Source organism: Tamandua tetradactyla, chromosome 2 (genome assembly GCF_023851605.1).
Source record: "Tamandua tetradactyla isolate mTamTet1 chromosome 2, mTamTet1.pri, whole genome shotgun sequence".
NCBI lineage: Eukaryota > Metazoa > Chordata > Mammalia > Pilosa > Myrmecophagidae > Tamandua > Tamandua tetradactyla.
The window spans coordinates 17,409,552-17,434,095 of NC_135328.1; the positions used below are offsets into that span (position 1 = coordinate 17,409,552).

The 24,544-nt window shown below is 35.0% G+C and overlaps 1 protein-coding gene and 1 pseudogene across 6 annotated transcripts in view; one reads left to right on the forward strand and one right to left on the reverse strand.

The window, feature by feature from the left end:
- Nucleotides 1–24,544, forward strand: part of INVS (inversin) — a 224,476-nt gene that overhangs the window by 93,277 nt on the left and 106,655 nt on the right. The gene's annotated exons all lie outside the window — the stretch shown is intronic.
- Nucleotides 8,179–13,324, reverse strand: LOC143664953 (UDP-N-acetylglucosamine transporter pseudogene; annotated as a pseudogene).

Below are 24,544 nucleotides of genomic sequence, written 5' to 3' on the forward strand. Positions count from 1 at the left end.
AGGAAATGTCCTCACAGTAACAATCAAGCCACTGCTTGCTTAAGCAAATGACTGGATGCCGTTACCTGGCCAAATTGATACATGAACCTATCACATGCATAACCAAGAAGTCCAGAGAGCACCAAAAAGGATAAACATGAAGACAAATAGACCTCATCACCTACTGGTCAAACTGTCAAATGCTAAGGACAAAGAGACAGTTCTGAAAGCTGCAAGAGTAAAGCAACTGCTATATACAAAATAAGGGAGTGCCAATTAGGTTAGGTGCTGATTTATCTTCAGAAACCATGGAGCCAAGAAGGCAGTGGATTGAAATACTTAAAGTACTGAGAGGGAAAAAATTGCCAGCCAAGAATTTTATATCTGGTTGGACTTTCTTTAAAAAATGAGGGAGCCTGTATTCTGGAACACCTAGAAGGAAAAATCTGAGAGGATCATATGGTAGCCCATGACAAACTCTGGGATCTGTCCTGTAACTATTTGTTGCAGAGAACTTTGAAAACATAAAGAAATAAAGAGTGCTAGTAAGGATATAATGCTGTTGCTGTTGATATCAGGTTGATATCAAACTAAATATCATTATTAGATATTTAGGATGTTAAATTTTAATGCCATGGTAGCCACAAAGAAGATATATGAAAAATATATCAAAAAAGAAATGAGAAGGGATTCTGATACAATGCAAAAAAGAAATTAATATGGAAGTAGGCATTAAAGGAAGAATTGAGGGACAAAAAAGTATAAGACTCACAAAGTCTATATAACAAATTAGCAGAAGAAAACCCTGCATTGTCAGTAGTGACTTTACATGCAGATAGATTAAACTCTCCAGTCAAAGGCAGAGATTGCCAGGATGGATGAAAAAGAATGACCCAATTATCAGCTGTTTATAAGAGATTCACCTTAAATTCAAAGATATCAGTAGGTGGAAAGTAAAAGGATGGGACAAAGTACCATGCAAATCATAACGAAAAGAGAGCAGGCTAACTATGTTAACATCAGATAAAATAGACTTTATGCCATAAAACTATGGGGCAAAGAAGATTATTATACACTGATAAAAAACAAGGGGCAAAGAAGATTATCATACACTGATAAAGGGGTAAGTCCAACAAGAAGACATAATTATATGTGCAACTAATTGAGGAGCCAAGAAATATGTGAAGTAAATATTGACATATATGAAGTGAGAAACAGACAGTTCTATGTTAATAGTGGAGACTTTAACACATAACAGAAGATCAGTAAGGAAATACAAGACTGATTGCTCAGTGATTTTTTTGTCTGAAAATATTTTAATCTCTGCCTCATTTTTGAAGGACAGTTTTGCTGGATATAGGATTCTTGGTTGGCAGTTCTTCTCTTTTAGAATCTTAAATATATCATACCACTGCCTTTTCACCTCATGGTTTCTGCTGAGAAATCCACACATAGTCTTCTTGGGCTTCCCTTGCATGTGATGGATTGCTTTTCTCTTGCTGCTGTCAGAATTCTCTGTATCTTTGACATCTGACAATCTGATTAGTAAGTTTCTTGGAGTATGTCTATTTAGATCTATTCTGTTTGGGGTATCCTACACTTCTTGGTTCTGTAATTTTATGTTTTTCATAAGAGATGGGAAATTTTCAGTGATTATTTCCTCCATTAGTCTCTCTCCTCCTTTTCCCTCCTGTTCTCCTTCTGGGACACCCACAACATGTATTTTCATGTGCTTCATGTTGTCATTCAAATCCCTGAGACCCTGCTCATATTTTTCCATTCTTTTCCCTATATTTTCTTTTTTGTATTGGATTTCAAATGTTCAGTCCTCTAGTTCACTAATCTTTCCTTCTGTCTCTTTAAACTATTGTTGTAGGTTTCCATTTTTTTTCATCTCTTCTATTGTGCCTTTTATTCTCATAAGTTCTATGATTTGTTTTTTTCAAACTTTCAAGTTCTGTTTGTTCATCCAATGTCTTCTTTATAACCTCCCTCAACTTGTTAATTTGATTTTTGATGAGATTTTGCATGTCTATTCAAACATACTGAATTAGTTGTTTCAATGCCTGTATCTCATTTCAATTGTTGGTTTTTCCTTTGACTGAGTCATATCTTTGATTTTCCTGGTGTGACTCTTATTTTTTTCTGGTGTCTCAGCATTTGATTTCCTTAATTAGTTTATTCTGGAAGTTGTTTTCACTCTTTCACCTAGAATTTTCTTGCTGGATAGCCTTGTTTTCTATCTGTTCTTTGACATTTAGTTCAACTTATTTTAGACCTCTAGCATAGGTTCTGTTTAACTGATCAGAATTTTTCAGTTCTTGTTTTTCTTTTTCTTTCCCTGCCTATATAGAGGCTTTTTTTTTTTTTGAGGCAGGTCTCTTCAGATATTATAGACCCCAGTCAGATTTTCCCAGACCAGACAGGCCCATGTCTCAGGAGGAAAGAGACACTAGCATCAGTTTTTCCTGAAGATGAAAGTCAACAGGTTGTCAGACTTTCCTATGAAGCCTGTAGGCTCTGTGCTTTTCCTATCCTGCCCAGCATGTGGTGCTTCTCTGCCTATGGCTTCTCACCAGCTTAAAATGATGTGGTCTTTAATTTCAGCAAACCCTCCCTGCCAGAAACATGGTTGAGAAAAAGGTGAGGTTGTAGGATAGCATTAATTACTTCAGTTTTCCAGTCCCTGGTGCCTGGATTCCTTCAAGGAGGGCTGCCACTTGAGCTGGGTTCCACTTTCCTCTGGGGGAAGATACAACCTTTAGGAATTAACTCCTTTCACCTGACTAATTACTTTGTCTCTCAGACAAGCTTATCTCCACCCTTGCCTGGGACAGTGTTGTGGTCTGAGATGGCTTCCAGTTCATCTAATGAGCTTTTAAGGAGTAAAAATGAAGAAAAAAAAAAGCCTTTTCTGATCCGGACTCCTGCTTCTTGGGTTTGTCAATCAATAATATCAGTTGGTACATGGCTCTGTGTTTCTCCAGGCTTTGTGTTTCCCTTTTCTTGGGGTCCAGCCCTTTTTCAATATTTTGTGCTGTCTGACTCAAAAAGCTTCTGTTTTTCCATCAGCCCTGCCCCGTCTCTGCCAGGGCAAAAACTCCTAGTACTTTTAGTGCTTATTCCAGGTTTATCTGTGCTGTGGGCCTATTTTCAGTAGTCAGAATTTGCTAATTAATTCCACAATTATAGCTTGTTTGAGCTAATCCCTTGCTGCTAGTAAAGTTTATTTCCTTTCCCTTGGGGGACCCAGCCTGCCTTACCCGTGGAGGAGGGGCACCGGCCTCTGCAGCTTGGGAAACTTACAATTCTGCATGGGGTCTTAGCTGTTCCACCTAGTCCAGGCTGGTATATGCTGTGTGTTTGTTCACTGATGTAGCCCCAGTTCTGTACTGTTTTTTGCTATTTACTAGCTACTCTGGAGGACAAACTAAATTTCACTCCTTACTAAGCTGCCATCTTGCCTCACCCTCCCTCCCCCTACTATCATTTTAATGGTTCTAGAAACTATAGTGATTTCCCCTCTTTTATTCCTGCTGTTGTGTACAGAATATTGGCCCCCCCAAAGGTGTCTATATCCTAATCCTAAGAATTTGTGAATGTTACCTTACTCAGTAGAAGTAACTTGGCAAATGTGATTATATTAAGATTATTGAGATAGGGAATTTATCCTGCATTATTCAGGTAGGGCCAGTGTAATCATATGGATCCTTATAAGTGAAAGAAGGAAGCAGGGAGTCAGAGAATAGGGATGTGATGATGAAATGTGGTGATGAGATTGCTTTTTAGATGAGGGTCTCAAGCCAGGAAACTCTCGTAGAAACTGGAAAAGGCATGGAAAAAAATTTTCCCCTAGGCCCTCCAGAAGGAATGCAGCCCTGCTAACACCTTAATTTTAAATCAGTGAGATGCATCAGACTCTTGACCTAAAGAACTATAAGATAATAAATTTGTGTTTTAAGCCACTAAGTTTGTGGTAATTTGTTTCCTCCCCCCACCCCATCCCCTTGTAACCTATAATACACCTGATTTTAATAATTTGTATTTTTTATTGACCAGTCTTGCTAGAAATTTATTAATTTTATTAATCTTTCTGAGTTTCTCTAATATTTTTCATTTTCCTATTTCATTGATTTCTGTTCTGAGCTTTATTCCCTTTTCCTTACTTTTACTTACTTTGGGTTTAATTTCTTCATCTCTTTCTAACTTCTTATGCTGAAATCTTAGATCATTTTATAATATTTATTAATATATAAGTATATACTATCACATTATATATGATTATTCAATTTTATATTCATATATAATTTAATTAAATATAATTATTTAAACATATGAAATTTCCCTTTTCTTTAGGGAAAAGAAAGTTGCAGCTTTAGCTGCAAAATTAACAGATTTTAATATGTTGTATTTTCATCATCTTTAAATTTGAAATACTTTCCAATTTCCTTTATCATTTCTTCTTGGAACCATAGATTATTTACAGATTTACTGTTTAATTTCCAAATATTTGTGGCTTTTCTATAAATACTGTATTGTGATATTGAATTTTACTCTGTTGGGATGAGTGAAATTTTCTATATGATTTCAATATTTTGAATTTGTTGGGACTTATTTTATGGCCCAGGATAAGTTCTATTCTTATTAACATTTCCTGTGCACTGTATTCTGCAGTTGTTGGGTGTGATGTTCTGTAAATATCAATTAGATATAGATGGCTGATAGTGGTATTCAAATATTTTTTTTCAATTGAAAAGGCTTTTAACAAAAGACCAGTTTATACTATTAAATTATGTCCATAAAAATTTTAAATATACAAATCACATTCCAAAACCCAAGAGAATTTTTCTAAACTAATGAAATGCATAGACAAGTTCAGGATCCAAATCATTAAAAAGAAATTCTGTTTTAAATCACAAGAAATTATATTTTGTAACAAGAAATAAAACAACAAAAAAAATAGCTATATACAATAAAGTTTCAAAAACCCCAATGATGGAACAGTGGCACCACATTTTATTTAAATGTACTGTTCAGTAATGCTTGTATAATATACCTATTTTAATTTTCTGTTAAATAATAGATTTAAAGAACAATTGCTAAAAATCCAAAAATTGAATTATAGTTATTCTTAAAACTTCCTAATTTTGCCCATGTGTCCAAAGTTGTAAATTACAGTAACAGCCTCCAGAAAGTGCAGGGGTGGAGCAAGGCATATGGTTCCAGATTTGATAATGGTGCTTTTTCTTCGGTCTTATAATTACTTGCCATATGCTACATACCCTGGAGATTCTTAAAATGATTTTCAATACAAAATAAATAAATTATCTAAGTATTCTTCGACATAAAGAATACATCTGTATCTAATTAAACAATATCACAACATTGAAAGTGTAAATAAAATGAGGGATACCAAACCCTGTTAAAAAAAAAAGCAAAACTCAGTTGTATGACTATACAATGACATTTTAAAAGTCCAGTAATTTGATATGTAGGGAAAGTGTATAAATTCTTAAGAAGTCAGTATTATAGTAAGTGTATTAATGAGCATAAACTCAAAGTTCTTTTTAAGATTCTTAACTCCTTAGAATCTAGGTTAAATATCAAATTATCTTTCCTTCAATGAAATTCTGTGACATTCAAAATAAATTTTGCATCTCTAAGCTCTGTTTTCTACAATAAAATAGCCTGCAACTTCTCTAAAATTGCTATTAAAGAATTAATGTTACTGTTGAAACATCTACGTGTTGCATTTCAAACTTTTCTTCCCAAATACTATGTTCTTAATTTTGTTAGGACTATCAATCAGCACATTTTCACCAATAACAAAATAGATGGGAGATAAACTTGTAAAAAGCATAGTAACTTAAATAATCAAGGATTCATCATTATGAAAGATTGAATCAGTAAGGCCTTTGGAGGTCAAAGGGTCATTGATACACCACACACATAAGAAAATGGCATCATCTGTATATATGACATGATCCAAGCCACAGGTCCACCTTCCTAAATATATTTATTTCCTCATGAATTAAAAATTATGAACTACACGGCCCAATCTTTAATAACGTTTTCAAACTTACTAAAAGATTTTGTCATTTCTCACAACTCTTGATTTTATAAACTTTGTTAGGAATCTAAAACTTTGTTACATTTAATAAAGGTGTATTATTTATCACTGTAACTAGCATGTATAGTATCCAATGATTTACCTGCCTCATGTTACTGAAATGTTAAAATGAAGGGCAAACTAAACCTGAATTAGCAATTAAGTTGAATGTGCACTGAATTAATACATAAGCAACCAACAAGTTCTTATGTGGTTAAATGTAAATCTTTATATTTAGTTGTGAATTCTTTGCACTTGTAGGATTTAGATTTTATGTGGAATTTGAAGTAGGTAATAAGATATAAAAGTTTGAGTTTGTTGTAGTCTAAAAATACCATGTTCAAAATGTGGTAAAAAGTATTAAACAAATGCTCTATGTGGTGATCATTGAAAATCTGGCAACCAGAAAGTTTGCTTGGTGCCAGTGTAGAGTCACCAGCAAATTGATTTAAAATATTTTGTACTTTTAAACACTTAGAATTCTGGATGAAATAGATTAGGCAAGTATTGTTACAGGCTAGGTTTTTATCAGCCAGGTAACATAGTACTAATTAGCCAAGAGTACTCAAAGTTTGTAAAATAATATTTTTGAGCCAAATTCTGTTTAACAAAATCCATTAGAATTATATAAAAATAGTTGATTTTTTTATAGTTCTAATATCTATTAGAACAGGGGACTTTAAAATATATATACAGTATAAATCAAAATATTCCCTATATTCAATAGGTAATTCTACCTATACTCAATAATTAAATTTACAACCCATATTCCAATTTTAGAAAGCATTTTGCCCACTAATTCATCTTACCATTTCTGATATATTCTCTTTCCCACTAGCTAACTTATTACATAACTCATAATTTAAAACCTCAACGCCAGTGTTGATCAAACAAGAAATGAAACAACAAAATAGCTATATACACTAAAGTTGCAAAAACTTCAATGACAGCAGCGGCACCACATTTTATTTAAATGTACTTTTCATTAATTTTGTATAATATGTTTATTTTAATTTTCTGTTAAATTTAACTTGTTTAAAAGAAACCACTATTTTAAGGCAAAGTGGTGGCTCCTTCCCAGTAGCTCTTGTTGAACTACTGAAAGGGAACTCAGAATTCATCTGTCCCTCCTAGATATGTGATAGAGCATTCCCTGGGCACTTGCTTTATGAGAAGTCTCAAAAGTTCTTCTGAGCAGCCTTAAATTTAAAGGTATAGTGCCATTTCAAATAATGAAATACCATAGCAACCTGGAATGTCTCAAAGAAAAGTCATTTTGGTCTCAATTCACAGACATCTATACTACTTTTGTTGTTTTTCTTATTGTTAATAGTTGTAGGTTAAAGGAAGTTTTAGAGATCAATGAGCCAAATTTTCACTTTAAAATGTCTAAGTTGTACAGTATATGCTTAGTATGTCAAAATTCTTCAAGTGGAGGTATTATAAACATCAAAAATATTATTTTAAATCGTTAAATGAGCATTTAGTTCCTTAAATTACATTTTAAAACTTTAATGGAAATTAACACATATACAAATTTATTTAAAAGTAGTATTAAGAATTTATCTGATTTACAGAAAAATATACAATTAGGAGATTAAGAGCACAAATATGAAAATCTTAGATATGTGAAACAGTTTTTTCAAATCCTATATATTTCTGTTTCTTATACGTAATTACAGTTTTCAAACCTTGAATATTCTGTATAATTTGATATATCTGAAGATGTATCAGAGAAAACATACTCTGTACAAGAAGAGTAAGATTAAAAAACATTTAATAAGATTAAACAGATCTGATTTGCAAAAATTGATATCTAGCATTTGTGTGCTATTGCAAAGAGTGAATAGGACATTTCTGCGGCAGTCAAAAAGGTAAAAGGTAAAATATTTTTAAACACAGATTTCAAGTTTTCTCTAATTAAAGTCTTCTAACCCCTGGAAGTATTTTCAAGTTTTGATTTCTACATGCAATAGGTATATATATATATATGTATGGTTTTTTTTCCTTAAATTTTTATAATTTCAAACCATTTGAACAATATAATCAGTTTCAGCATGATATCTTCACATAATCTATTTGAAGTCCTCTGTGCAGGATTAATGTTGCAATTTCTAGTGCACCATCTTGAAAAATCACTTTAAGATAGTATACTGCTATGCTTTAGTGGGATTTCTTGTAGGTTTAGGGTCATAACCAAATAGTAAAGTAGCTGTTATTACAAGGAAGGCTCCAAAGAAAAAGACACTGGTTGGCACAAAATCTTGTAGCCAAAAATAGGATATCAGTGTTGATAATAATAATATGGATTAAAAAGTTGCAAATCCTTTAAAATATTATCTGCATATTTAATAACAGCAGCTATTACAAGCCCTCCAAGTTCCTGAAGAAAGCTGCTATCCTGGTGAGTCGATTATATCCCTGAAAAAACCGATTATTTAGTACCAATTCTCCACCACAAGTGTATATACCCATTAATCCAAATATATTCCCAGAGAAACTGAGCTGAATGTTTCTTATCCACATGGACTGCTTAGTTTCTTTTTAAAGTTCTCTCAAAGTAATCCCCAGCAAAGCCACTTGAAAAACATGCTGTAAGAACTATCATAAGTCCTACAAATTGAGAGCCAACTGAAAGTTCCTTAAAATCAAGTTCTTGAGATCTGAGGGCCACTGAACAAAAGCAACTCCTGTCATCAAAATTACTAAGGAGAGGGTGGGCCATGGTGGCTAAGCAGGAGAGTTCTCACCTGCCATGCTGGAGATCCGGGTTCGATTCCTGGTGCCTGCCCATGGAAAAAAAAAAAAAGATTACTAGGGAGAGCCACTGGTATACACCTCATTTTTTACTAAGCATAGACTCAGAAAATAATGCTGTTGTAAGAATTTTCAGTTGATACGTGACCTGATAAGTAGCTGCATCTAGATTTGACAGTGCCACAGAGAGTAAATTATTCTGAAGAGTATATATATCCCTGATGGAACAGCAAGTTTAAGTGTTTCCATAGGTTTATTAAGAATTTCATCATGTAGTGCTCAGTTCAGTGCTCTTAGATTATATTTGCTATCTTTGTAGACTAGTGAAATGCGGGCCATAATCTTCAAAGGTTCAGCAATAACCACTGCAGTAGAAAATACATAACAAGTTCCCTCCTCTTTTAAAGTTCTAGAATAACGCATTGTTAGAACAAAACTGGTAATCTAAAAAACCAGAATTCCCAAGGAAAGATATTTTAGGTTGGTGGACGTTGTTTTATCTTCATTTGCCTCTCGAGCAACTGGGCCGGCTGCACACACTGAGGGCCACAGCTCAGCTCCACCGGGCGCCCCAGGCTGCCGAGCCTGCCAGGTGCCCCACAACTTCTGACCCACAGCCTCAAATATTTTATATACAAGTTGACTTTTATAAATTTTGCATTTGAAACATCTCATATTTAATAGAAAAATTGCAAGTACAGTACAAGAAAACTTTTTCCCCCAATCATTTGAGAATGAAATGCTGGCAGTATACTCTATCACTCCCAAATTTTTTTATTATGTATTTCCTAAAAACAAGGACATTTCCCAACATTACCACAACATGGCCATCAAAATCAGAAAATTAATACTGATACAGTGCTACCTTCTAATCCTCAGATTTCATTATTAGTCCAATAATGTCCTTCAGGATTAAGTTCAGGATCCCACATTGCATTTAGTTGTCAGGTCTCTTTAGTCTATTTTAATCTGGAACCTTCAATGTTTCCTCATATTTGATGGTGTTGATATATTTGAAGATTACAGACTAGATATGTATATAACATCCCTCAATTTTTGTTTGTTATATATGTTCTCGTGATTAGATTTGTGTTATTCATATTTTCAGAAATATTATTAAAGTGATGTTCTGTTCTTCTCATTGAATATGACCTGGCATCAACAATTTTGATTTTTCCCAGTCCTGATGATATTTACTTGCTCATTTGATTAAGGTTTCTCCGCTATATAGGCGCATCTTCATAATGAATAATTATTTGGGAGAATTACTTTGAAACTATTTAAATATCTTATTATCTACTTTACTTGATATTAATGTAGCCACTCCACCTTTCTTATGGTGACTCAGTTAAGGCATATGTTTGCCCATCCTGTTATTTTCAACTTATCTGTGTCTTTTACAGACAACATAAAGGTGGGTCTCGCTTTGTTATTTAGCCTGACAATATAGACATTTCAATTGGAATGTCAGTTCATTTACAAATAATGAATTATTGTTGTGATTGAGTTTAGGTCATCCATTTTATATTTATTTTCTCTTTGTTTCATCTATTTTTTGTTACTGTCAATCTCATTCACTGCCCTCTTTTGAATTTATCAAATAAATTTTAATATTTCATTTTATTTCCTTATTGACTTTTTAGTTTTATCTCTGTATTATTTGTAAGAGGTTGCTCTAGGGTTACAACATGCATCCTTTACATATCATTTTGATCTAGTCTCCTAAGTACACCAGTGACTTTTACATTTCAGATATTGTACCTCTCAGTCCTAGAATCTCCTTTGGTTCTTTTTATAGTTTTATTTTCTCTGCTGATATTCCCCAGTCTGTTTGATCATTTTGAGCATCTTTTCTGAGAAGTCCTTGAACTTATTTGTGATAGCTACTCTAAAGTCCTTGTGTGGTATTTCCAACATCTGGGTCATCCTAAGGTCTGTTTATATTCATTGCTTTTTCTCTCAACATCAAATCCTGTTTTCTTTGTTCTTTGCATGTGTAGTAAATTTTGAGTGTTTACTCAGCATTGTGAATAATCAGTTTTTAGGGAAATTGATTATTTCTGCTATCTTTTTCCAAAGTGTGTTGATTTTTGTTTTAGCAGGCAGTTAAAGCTGATTGATCACATTGATCTTGTTGAATGCTTCTGTTTTTCTCTTAGTCTTTAGTTGAATCTCTTAGTTCTGGTACATAGACTATCATTTTAAAGCATGGCTCTTTTGAGCTTTCAATAAAAAGCAAAAGCTGTATGCTAAGCCCTCAATCTAAAGGTACTCAAATTCTAAATTTTATCTCTTCTGCATTGGGTAGTAGCTGAAACTTCTGCTTAGCATTTGCAGCTTTACATTCGTTGCTTTCTGAAGAGAAAATCCCCTTGCCTGTGCAGTTCAAAAATCAGCCAAGGATTTTAGGGACTATTTGGAGTTACCCCTCATTAGTGCCTTTTCCCATTGTCCCTATCTAGACCGCTGTAACCCCTTGTCTGAAAAACTTAAGTAGCCTACCTGTCTCCCTGATTGGAATCTTATTTTCTTCAAATCCTTCTCCTCACTGCTGTCATGTTGATGAACACTCTCCAAAAAGACTGTTAAGTAACCAAGCTACTGCAGTTTCTAGGTTGGCTTGCACACTTCCATGGATTCAACTGGTAATGAGACTCTAAGACGAAATTGGTTTAAAGAATTTATTACTCATGACACAGTGGGCAGCATGAACTCATGTTTGCACTGGTTCTCCAAGTCCCATGAGGGTGATGTGGAGAACAGGTCCAGGTAAGTGCTATACAGGAAAAATGAATTTAAAAAACATCCATTCTCACATCTGCTCTACAAGCAAATCTGCCCAACCTTTGCCTTCAAGAGAGACATCATCTTTACTAGCCTGATCAGGAAACAAATCCATCCTCTGACCTGAAGGAAGATACACACTGCCTATAATTTCCAAGTCTGTTTGCTATGCAGACATTCTTAAAAAGATATTTCAAATTACTAGACGTGTAGAGAAATGATGGAGAATTGCTTCCAAACAAATACAGGGTAAAGTACTTTGACCTCAGGTCAGACTTTGAGAGTGATTTCAGAGGTATCAGAAATGTGTCCATCTGTTCCCCAATTCTCCTTATCCTTTTTCTTTCTTCTCCAAAGGGAAAAAGAAAACTCAATCATACACTAAAATTTCCATAATAGGTTTTAAATCTTTCATCTCACAATAAGATATAAAGCTGAAAAATTAGAATTACCTTGGAAGTTTTAGAGTGTCCCAACACTCAACTGAAAAGGTATGATCTATGGAGGCATTATTTATGATATGCAATTTATTAAAAAAAAAAACATCCAAAGGAATTGAGTTAAGTTTCATCAAAGGAAGAAGAGACTAAAGATACACACCATGATTCTAGCTTCAAGGTCTAGAATAAGGAGATTGGATATATTGAAGAGGTTATTATCTTACAAGTAGTTAGTATGCCGAGTATCCCTTATAATCAAGTCAGGTGGTGAGTGCCTCTCAGGTTCCGAGGTGGGAACAATTATCAAGGGAAACTTTTTTTGAAATATCCCAGTTTCTATTCATCTTTCTCTTGAGTGTTGAAAGGCATTTTTATTTTGAATTCCTAATGCAGCTACAGCTATGAATTTAACTTAATACCATAATCACAATGATGGCCTTAAGAAATTAGGGAGTCATTTCTTGAGGCCTAGCTAGAGTCCTTCCAATTATTTTATAAGCACCTAATTCACTGTATTAAAATCCCTTCTGCCTAAAATACCTGAAGTACCTTAAATGTTTCCTGATCTGAACCTTCTGAATGCCTAGAAGAATTGACATTTCAGGTGGGCCTTAAAGAAATGGCCAGGATGGGCCAAAGTGGCTCAGCAGGCAGCCTTCTGAACTGCCTTGCCAGAGACCCAGGTTTGATTCTTGGTGCCTGCCCATGCAAAAAAAAAAAAAAGTAAAGAAATGGCCAAACTTAAATAAGGAATGGGAATAGGGATAGCATTTCAGGCAAAGGTAATAGAGTGAGCAAAGATTGAAAGGCAGAAATAAATATGATATTTGTTAGAAACATTGACAAGCTAAGTTGAACACAGAAGAGAATGAGAAATAGATCGGAGCTTCCTTTTATACACATTTCTTTCTTTCCTATTTAATCCAAATTATTTTCCATTTCTCTTCTTGTTCTACTTCCTTTAATTTCTTTCTCTCTTTATTCCCTGTCCGTATAGCTCATCTATAACTTAAACTTTCAGGTGTCACACAGTAGCTTTCAAAGACATCATTTGCTTATTTTGGTGGCCTTCAGAATTAAAGAAAGTTGGTATACATCCAAAATTTTGTTCTTTTCTTTGATTATTCCACTATTAGGCCAGCAGAGTCCTTCTTTAATGTGGCGTTTTTTACTGAACAGACTCATTCATAAATTTAGTCCCCTTGGACTAACTAGATTTATTGCAGGTTACCAGAAATCCTCCTCGGATGTGCATGACTGCACTTAGAAGCTCTGAGCTTTATAACCCTGTTTATTGTCATCTGATTTTAACCAGAGCAATATCTCTTACCCATCTGTAGAAGAGAGTTAAGGATGTGATAGGAAATTTGAACTAGAGAAAGGCATGAAACTAATATGATGCACTTTAAGAGGGTGCATTCAAGGCATGTTAGAGACAATAACATAGATTTTCACCATAAAATAGGCAAATTATATCACCTAAGATACAAAACATAAAGTCCAACCTAACATTTGACAGTTAGCACGTATAGCATGCAGTGAGCCATTGCTAAGCACATACGAGTTTCTTTCAATATCCTAAGTTGAAAGGAGGCTTGATTGGAAAAAATCTCTGCTTCACATATACCCTATAATTTTGTTTATCTGCTGCATATTCTGGCATTCATTCTCAGTATTTTATATTACTTATTACCTAATTGCTTGACTTTTGTTGAGTTCATTGTAGTCTCAAGTAGTTTTCTCCTTGACTCTGTAAGAGTTTTCCTCCAGCATATTTCTCTAAATTTATTCTTTGCAAGGAAAATGAGATTAGCTAGTAAGCACCTCTTTATTAAAAACAATAAAAATCATAAAAGCTAAAAAAAACACTGAAAATCATTTCCACAATTCAGCATTTCTCAAAGCTTCTTCCTTAAAATAATATTCCCATGAAATGCTGTGTGAAAAATGGATCTCATGGTCAGATAAGTTTGGAATATTCAACATGCTCCTTCTTGGAAATTCACAATGCATATTAGTATCTTAAAGGCTTGAGAAGTCATAAAGTCAAGAAACCTGTGAATTTTTTTAAATCTCAGATTTCTGAGTATGTTTGTTTTTAGAATAACCTTACTGACATCTTCAGGTGCTGGTGATCTATAAAATACTTTGGTAAATACTAGTTTATAACTTAATTGAACTCCTTCATTTCACATTTGAGGAAACTGAAGCCCAGAAAGTTGTCTTACTCATCACATCTAAAAACAATGCCTTTCACAAAGTAGTGCTCAGTAATCTTTTCGTAAGTTGAAATTGAATGATATGCTTAAATTTACGGAGCTGGTTAAAACCAGAACCAAAACCCAGGTGTCTTGACTTTTATCTACAGCATTTAAAAACAATAATGCAATTAAACGTATTTGTTTAATTTGAATAGCTTACTATTTTAGTTTGCAAAAGCTGCCAGAATGCAATATAACAGAAGCGGAGTGGCATTTATAAGGGGAAATTATTAGGTTGCAAGTTTACAGTTCTAAGGCTGTGCAAATGTCCAAATTAAGACACCAACAAAGGTTACCGTCACTCAAGAAAAGGGATGAAGTTCAGGGTTTCTCTCTTAGTTGGGAGGGCACACGGCAACCTCTGATTGTTTTCTTTCCCAGATTCTAGTTTCATGAAACTCCCCTGGGGGCATTTTCCTTCTTCATCTCCAAAAGTCTCTGGCTGTATGGGCTCCGTTGGCTCTGGTGGCTCTGTCGGCTCTTCTGGGGTACATAATAGCTTTAAATCAGCACACTTGTTAATGTTTTAAATTGTTTTAGACTACAGTTCTCTGTCTCTTTAGTCTGTAGCAGTGTCAAATGTTAGTCTCTTGATATTGGTTAGAGCACTTTAAGTTTTGAAAAACCAGTTTCAAGCCTGTCTGAAGACATCTGAGGGGAATTTCCTGAAGCTTTTTCTCTTCCCATGATTCTCACAAAATTCTTCAATTCATTCTAGTCTAGAAGGTAATGGATCTTCCTTTGAGAAGTATGAATCCCAACATGAGCACAGAAAGGCAGATTTTTCCCACCTTTGACAGGTTTTCTTTCTTTCTTTTTTTTCATGCTGTTATTTTATCCCCAAGGCAAAGTTTTTTTTTTCATTAATTATTGTACTATATATAAGAAACACTCTCAAAATTTTTATTTTCAGGACTCCATTTTGGCATGATATTTTTTTATCCTTACCACACTTAGCTAAGTCATATATATTAGTATCACCAAAGAAGATATCATAGAATGAAATTCTTGAATTGCACTTGAACTTTCCGGTTTACAGACAGCTTGAATTAGATAGTACCTCCCAGTATCTTACAGCAAATATCATTTCTTAGGAATGCTTCCATTTTTTGAGAAGGAAAATGTGAAAATAGAAAAGGAATGTGGAGTGAAGGAAAAACCCCATATCCTTTGTTTTATCGTTAAAAGCCTCTGCATAGTTTTTATTGCTGGAAATAAACGTAACATGGCTGGTGTATGGGGGTTCATATTAGTATCTGAAGTTTTTATGAGCACTCTGCTGGTTACTTAATACAATCCAGTATATTGCACTATGTTTTCTCAACTGCCTTTGTAAATATAGTAGCCTTAAATAGATCATTTTGAGGGAAGTTACTATCCCGCTGCATCTGTTGGTAGCCTTCTTTCAGGTTTCTGACAAATCCTTAATCTGATGCTCAGTCTTGTCATTTGGATCAATAGTAAACCAGATAAGATATCTTCTGCTTGCAAGGCTATGGCTATAAAAGATATTTGAAAAATAAATTCACTTTTTATGTCCATGCCACAAACCTAGAGAGTACTAATTTGTCATTTGTCTCTCCATCTGTCTGTAAACAGTTAAATGGGTTATTGATGAGAATAAGATGACTTACACTTGAAACAAGAGTAATAAAGAAATAAATTTCATAGCAAACTTCTTAGATTTCTACAGAAAGGTGGCAGATATCATTTGGCATATCTTAACTTTAATTTCTATTTTAGAGTAATGAGCAATTCACTTTAATGCTGTTTTCTATTCCAAAGTATCAATAAAAATAACATTCAGTTACAATTTTGAGTTGTACTTTACAAACTACTATATATATTATTTGTTCTTCATAACCTCTCGCAAGATAGTAACTACCCATTTTATAATTTGTGATGCATTTGTTATTCATTTAAAAATTATTTATTAAGGGCCTACTATATATGAGGCACTGTGCTAAGCATATAGATTCTGTAAACCAAAAATGTTGGTGATACTAAAAGATGTTAGAATTATAGTATTTTACTGCTGGAAAGATTCCTAGAAATCTACTCCAACCTTCTCAGTTTACAGGAAATTAAATCACCGACAGTTTGTGACTAACTCATGGATAACCAGCTATTTAGTAGCATTATTTTTTTCATAGATGATGTAAACTGATAATCTTTTTGAAGTAAATCCATAGTTTAATCTTTTTGAATTTGTGTTTTCTCATCTTTGAATGAAGATGATTCTGGCTTTCACAACAACTTCGGGATTATTAACTGAGACATGATTATGGAGCATTTCAAAATATAAGTGTAAGCTGGGGATAAAAAATACTCCTGTAGACAAGAGACAGGAAGAGAATAGATGAAAATACCAAGTCATCTGAGGTTCATGAAATGCTGTCATTATTTTCTTCTTTATACTTTTTCTTTATTTTTGAAATTCCTTTAATGAATATGTCCTTACTTTTATAAAAAGTTTAAAATTATTTAAAATCTCTGATTGTTCTGGATATAAACTTTTATGTATAATTTGATAACAACTACTAAAAAATCCCTTCTAACAACAAAAAAAGAATGAAGAAATTATATAAAAATCCTGAGTTTGTAATATGTTTAAGGTAATGGAATTGGAGATGATCTTTTTTCTGACTTTCTCTATTTAACTTTATATTCTAACATTTTCAATACATATAAAATATGTAGATGATTATTTAAAAGAGCTTTTAAAAAGGTATGTTTTATTTATTTCCAGTTGGTCTACAAAGGGCTTGACTTAAGCCCTTTGATTTAAGAATTGTAGTGTGCTTGTCCTTATAACTGTTAGACTAGAGTTAAAGCTATCACAAATAGGAAACCTACCCCAGAATAAATTACAAAATGGCACATCTAAAATAGTTTTTAATTCCAAATCTTTCTTCCTGACTCCAGCCACTAAGTGTGGTGACATTCTTTACCAATGCAGTTGCTTCTTCAGAGAGAAAAGTTCTAGAATGCAAGCAGAAGGGAATAGTGCAGTAGTCAGGGCTTGATTTGTAAATGGAATCGGGTTTCAGTATGACACAAAGGTGGCTGATTTGGGTTGTGCTCTGATAAATTAAGCATCATCACTGTGTAAACCTTGGCTAGCATTTTGAAAATGGATAATAGTCACCAGGATTACTAGTTAGTGCTCAGATGTAATTAAAACCTTTAATGCATAACCTGAATGAGGTTCATTATAGGTTTCTGAGTTTAATTTATTTATTCATTTAACTGTACATTTGTTTTTCCCATTATTCAGAAATCTTATCTATAACATGGACTGCAATAGAGAATGCAACAGATTATTTAATCACTTGCTTGAAACTGTTCCCACAAAGGCACACATCTTACCTGAGTAGATAAATTGTTTTTTAAATTTCATGTTAGGATCAATAAAACTAAATATGACTGTTTTGTGAAAAACTAAATATGGAGTCTAACACAACTCTTGGGAGGCTTCAGAGGAACCAGGAGATAAACAAATTGGGTTGCTTTTAGTTTCTGAGTTTAATATTTAAAATGATGTTTTAATAACTTTACTGGCAATGTGACTCAGAGAACACTGGTCTCTGTAAGTGAGGAGAACAGGCCAGGCAGATTTAAATGGACTGCACACAGTGGGGCACTAGGAGCAAATAATTTAATCTTCTTTACCTGAAACAAACATGGACAAATGAAAGACTTTCTGTTTACCAAAACTGCTGTTATGGTGACAAGAGAGTGATAATGATATGTGAGTGGGCAAACAGTATTTATCGATCACTTTCTATGAATTGGTCACTAATTTTTTCCTTTTTCCCAGTGGCAAATCTGAGGCTTTGAGAAGTAATTAGCTCACAGTTAATATAGTCATGAAGTATCCAGAGATGAGTGATTCCAAAATCCATTCTCATTTCATTATATCATGCTTCCTCCCCATGAGTTGCATTTCTGGGTCTCCTAAAATTTGAACTTCATTATGCTAGGAAAATGAATTACTTGTGCAAGAATAAGGGAAATAAACTCAAAAACTCAAAAAATTCCCTATGGTTAGAGAATATTAGAGTTATTAGAAGTTAAGTTCTTGTTGAGACAGCTAGAATAAACAGCGTTTTGTTTTCAAATGGCTGTGAAGTGGTGTTCTGCTTCGTAGACTCATAGAGTCAAAGAATGTTAAGCTGAGTGGGCTTTTAGATCAGAATCCAACCTGATTTTTTCAAGTGGGAGGAAACTGAGGCTAGGAGAAATTAAAATGACTAGCCTTTGGTTGTAGGGGTGATCTGGATGATACCTCTCTCGGTCACACTGTCTTGCTTAAATCCTTCAGTGCCACTTTAGAAGCCTGATGGGAAAAGTCCAAACTTCTTAGCCTGACACTTTTGCTCATCTAGTTCTTGTACCTTTTTGGCTTCAACTTCCTATTTTTGACTTCCACTGTAGCCTCTGGCATAGTATTTCAAGCTTGGTTTCTAGCCACTTCTTCCTCACCCTCACTCCTCACACACAATACCCTTGCACATTAAGCTACTTTTTTCAGGAATGCTTTCCTCCCTGCTGTTAACTGGCTTAATTGTATATACCTTTTATACAGTTTAAGTTGGAGCTGGGCACCTTCTCCAGGAAGCCTTTACCTACCCCTCAAAGACAGATTAGGTACCTCTCTTCAGCATTTTTACTCTTGTCTGTTTTCTTCTGTATGATCGGGCTGATCACATTGTATTACAATGGTAAACAATATTTGGATTTGACTTCACTGTCTGTTATGGCCAAAGTGAGGGATAGTGTGGGAAAGTGTTTTCATTTAAGAGACTTGATATACACATCTTACTAATGTTGGCTTCAGAATTTCTACACAAGACTTTGGGCGCAATTTGATTGGAAGGAGTAGGACCAAGACTTGAAACTACTTTTGTATAGCACTTTACATAATTTCAGAAAATACTTATAGTCCCATATCAAAGAAATGGGAAGTGTAAATGAGATGGTCACATGGAGGAATGCTAATGGATCCAGCCCAAATACCATCTTGGTCATAAAGTCTTCCCTGATCTAACCTTTGTTCCTCCGCACACAGGATTGAAACCATATCCCCTCCCCTGTGACTCTCTATGGTCTTTTTTTTATCCTTGTTATGATACTTAACCCTCCTTGCTTGCATTACATTGTATTATATATGAGTACACATATGTATTTTAATTATCTTTTTAAGGCTTTCCCAACTCTTAGCATTGTGTCTAATGCACAGTAATTGCATAGTAAATAATGGTTGAATATTGATATTAAATGGATGGTTGCACTCCTGATTGCATTTTAGAATCATCTGTTAGAATATTTTTAAAATGTTAATTTCAATGTCCCAGAAATTCTAATTTCTTTCATTGGGATGGGAACAGATATGATTTGTTGGTTGATTGGTTGGTTGGCTGTTGGTTTGATTTTTAATCTCTACACAGTTAAAAATTTCTAGATAAGGTTCTTTGTCTAAACAGTGGCTCTCAAAGTGCGGAATTTTTGACCAGCAGTATTAGCAATACTCAAGAAATTGTTAGAAATGCAAATTCATGAGCCCCACACCGCATAGTGAATGAGGAACTTTAGGGAAGGGCCTGAGCACTCTGTTTTTAACAAGCTCTCCAGATGATCCTGATCCTTGTTGAAGTTTGAGAACTACTGGTTTAAGAGAAAATAAACATTTTCATAAAAACAAAATATCAACTGTGAGAAACAAAATAAACTTTATGATCATCCCCCGAAATGATGGACTACTTTAAAGAAATAAGGATACCTCACCTCATGAGCAAGAAGGCATTGCATTTGTAGAAATAAGCTTCACAGCATTTTATAATTTTTTCAATATTTATTTTTTGTCAGCTTCTTATATCTGAAATGTTCTCTGGTGGGCAGACTCATTCCCATAATAATCTAAGGTTTATTAGGTATAAGATATATTAGGCAGGATAAGCATGTGAAAATTCTGGCATTGGCTAAGGAAGCCTCAGGGGCAAGGATACCTCTGCATACTTTCCTCTCTTCTTTGAGAAAAACCTAACCTTTTCTTTTTTATTTTTTGATAATAACATTTTCTCTTTCTACTGTGACATTTGAGTATGTGCCATTTGATAGCTCTGTCTATTCCTATGGAAACCAAGTTAGTGGATGGAGCCAAAGCTTGGAAGAGGCATTGGGGAGAAACATTAAAACAATTCAGCCATAGAGCGCCTAAAGATGTTGCCTTCCTTCAGTCCAATCGTCTTTTAGAGCCAGAATGTGTTTCAAGCCAGAGAGATGTCCTTGGCTGATGTATTGTCTAGCTGCTCTGCCAGATGGATAAACATCTTAAACTTGGAAAATAACAAATAAAGCTCCTATTTTTTCTTTGAAGTATATTCTTAGCCTTTGCTCAGAGAATTGTCAAATAGTTTTTCAAAAGTTTTAAAGATTTACTTAAGATGTCAGTTAGTGATGTGCTTACCATCATAATTGTGGAGTAATTAGAAATTTTACCTTTGAAACAGACTGTATGAAACATACAATATTGACAATCAGAACTTGAAGAAAATAGAGGATATCTGTAAATGGGAAAAGCAATATAGATTTCATTTCTATAGCTCACTGAATTCAAGGCTTTCAAAAATTTGTGTTTTTTTGGTAGCTCTTTGCTTTCCTTTCTATAAAGATTTACTTTAAATAAAACACCAAGAAACCAGAGTACAATCAGACATCTAAATTTTACTCTATTTTTAATATAAATGGTATCTTGTAGTCTAAGTAAAACAACAGTACTGGATTACACTGTTTTGAGCTATTTTTGCAAACATCTAAATTATGTTTAGATTTCAACTAGAATTTCCAGTTGTGTACTCTATCATTTATGCCTGAAAATTATTGTCTTTGGAGAAAACAAGTAAAGAAACAATATAGACGAGTCATAAACCTATATCTTAAACCTAGCCATCTCTTCCAAGTTTTAGATCTAAATATATCCTATTTTTTTACTAGATCTATCTACATAGATTTCCCTCAGATGCCTTAAGTCCCATATCTTAAAACAAAAACAAAACAAAACAAAACTCAGAAATCTTCATCCTTAACCCTGTTTTTCCTTCTGATTTTTCAGTTGGCAGCACCACTTTCTACCTTACACCTATTCGGGTATCATCTTATATGTTTCTCTATATCTATCACCGAATTTCCATTTATCTCTCTACATTTCTATTCAGAATTGCTGCAATAACCTGCTAATTGGTCTACTTGTCTAAATATTTGTTCCCTTCACATAAGTCCTTCACAAAGCCTCCAGAGTAATTTTTTAAAAACACAAATTCAACCGTATCATCTTCTTCTTAAACTCTTCACACCCCATTGCCTGTGTGACAAAACATAGGCCCCTTATGCTATATTAGACCCTCTTTATCTAACATTTGCCCTCCTCTCTGATCATATTTCTCACTTCATCGTATACTGCATTTCATATTAACAAAATAGAAAATTTGTTATTTGATTTTACCCTACTTACAAGTTAAGAAGTTAGTCTGATACTGTTTCATGGATGCTGACAAAGACATGAGATTCCAGGGTCAGAGATGAAGGATTTTATTTCTCATAGCACAGCAAGAAGCAAGAGCACCTATATGTTTATGTCAGTTTCCTTTGCCTCCAAGAACCATGGGGGAGACAAGGAGAGCCAACATAGATGCTGCACATGCAGTGAGTTTCCTTCACAGCTGAGGAACACTAAACTTTGAGAATCTACCATTTTTATAGTAAGCATTGAGTAAACCTGCTCTTTGGCCCAGAGAATAACAGAATATCAAATTTTCAAAATAGTCTCTATAATCCCTCCAACCCTTTTCTTCTGACATTACCCAGGGAGCAGCCAAGAGAAGATGAACCCTTTCTGGGGATGGCTATATTCAGGAAACAGACTACCTCACTCAGATGTCTGGCCCTGGAAGAGGTTACAGAAGTAGAGTCAGAAATCTTTTTGAATTGATTCTTGAGGAGGTCATTTCAGCTCTCAACAGTTCTGAATGCTTGTGGGTAGTAAGGAACATGGACTGTTCACTGTTGGATGGTCCTTGTGACTAACAGCACACTATTGTCAGATGATAGAAGGTCCAGAAACTCAAAAACATAAAACAGCTTAGTTCCAAGGGCCTCAGTAGTGTGGCTGGAGAAGGCTGATTGAGCTGGGACAACACTGGGACCTGAAAAATGTCTAAAGCAGTGAGGCATTAACAGTAAGCCTGAGAGGAGATCAGAGGTCAGTATAGTAATCTGCTGGGAACAGACAGGGAAAATGCTCCATGTGGCCTCCTACAGCACAAGAAAAATAGGCCAACTTTCAGCAGAAGACACAAGTCCGGTATGCAATGATAGCTTCTGCATCAAAAGCATATCTTTTACTTTGCACCAAACCTGTGAGGGTAGATTCATTGCCTTTTTGCAATAATGGATCCAGGTGGCAATGGTGGTGATCAGGGCAATGCAGGCTTGTTCATCAACTTGATTCCATTCAGTCTTATCAGAGAATAGGCCTTTATTGTGGGCACTTCCATAAGTGGCCCAGATTTCTGATTGGAAGCTACAATTTTTTTCCACAGTTCACAGTTCCAAAGAGAGGTGTCTTTAGACCAGTGGACACCAAGCTTTTAATTTAACCAAACCTTTAGTAAAATAGGTCTAAGCATTTAGGGGAACCTCTGTGCATCTTGGGTGCCAGGGAGCTGGCAACTTGGCTTCAGAAGGTGACTGCCTCTAAATCAGTGCTTTGTCCTTATTGCAGGGCAAGTCAGCAGCCACAACCACATTGCCTTTCGACTTGCTGTCCCATTGTCATTGCTTCCTGTGCCTGTCCAAAGAAGAGTATATACCACTTAAGCAGCTTGCTTTAATCCTACCTCCTGCCATTCTGATTTTTTAATACATAGAATAATGGAGTCCCATACTCCCCCTACTTTGCCCACCACTTGAGTATGATCTCAGGGAGTCTTCTCATCCCTGAACCTGGTCTCCAGGATCCTTGGCCTTTCTCTCTGTTCTAGTTTGCTAGCTGCTGGAATGCAATATACCAGAAACAGAATGGCTTTTAAAAAGGGGAATTTAATGAGTTGCTAGTTTACAGTTCTAAGGCCGAGAAAATGTCCCAATTAAAACAAGCCTAAAGAAATGTCCAATCAAAGGCATCTAGGGAAAGATACCTTGGTTCAAGAAGGCCGACGAAGTTCAGGGTTTCTCTCTCAGCTGGAAGGGCACATGACGTGAACACGGCGTCATCTGCTAGCTTTCTCTCCTGGCTTCCTATTTCATGAAACTCCCCGGGAGGTGTCTTCCTTCCTTATCTCCAAAGGTCGCTGGCTGGTGGACTCTCTGCTTTGTAGTGTTGCTCTCTCTGAATCTCTCTGAATCTCTCATTGTCCAAAATATTTCCTCTTTTATAGGACTCCTATAAACCAATCAAGACCCACCCAAATGGGTGGGGATATGTCATCCCCTAATCCAGTTTAACAACCACTCTTGACCAAATCATATCATCCAGGGAGATGATCTGATTACAGTTTCAAACATACAGTATTGAATAGGGATTATTCTACCTTTATGAAATGAGATTTATATTAAAACATGGCTTTTCTTAGGGGGCATGCTTCCTTTCAAACCAGCACACTCTCCAAGAAAATCAGGTCTCTGTCTATACCTCATCCTTGTTGCCTAAACTGTCAGTCAGGTCTGGGATTTAATTTTACCCTACTTAAAAGATAATAAGTTATCCTGTTAGCTGTGTGTGCTGGAAAAAGACACAAGACTCCCAACAGAAAAAACTTACTTCATTACTTTTGACACAGCAAGTAACATGAGCACCTGCATGTTTGTGTCCACTTCCCTTGTCCCCCAAGAACTATGGGGACTATGCAGAGGGCCCAGAAGGACTCTGTGCACATAGTGGGTTTGCCTAACATCTGAGAATGCTGAATTTGGAGAATCTCCAGCTTTTAGTAAATAGTCAGCAAGCCTGCTCTTTGTCCCAGTGAATGACATTACCTCATCCTTCAAGATTGTTCACTGCAAACCCAACCTTGAGAAATGGCCCAGGGAAATAGCAGTCAAGGCTTTGCATTATTGGCACAGCCCATAAGAACATGCAGGTACATTCAAGTTGCCTCTCCCGAGACTCATTTGTGTCTGCCACCAGCACAGATAAGTTTGATATAATAAGATTA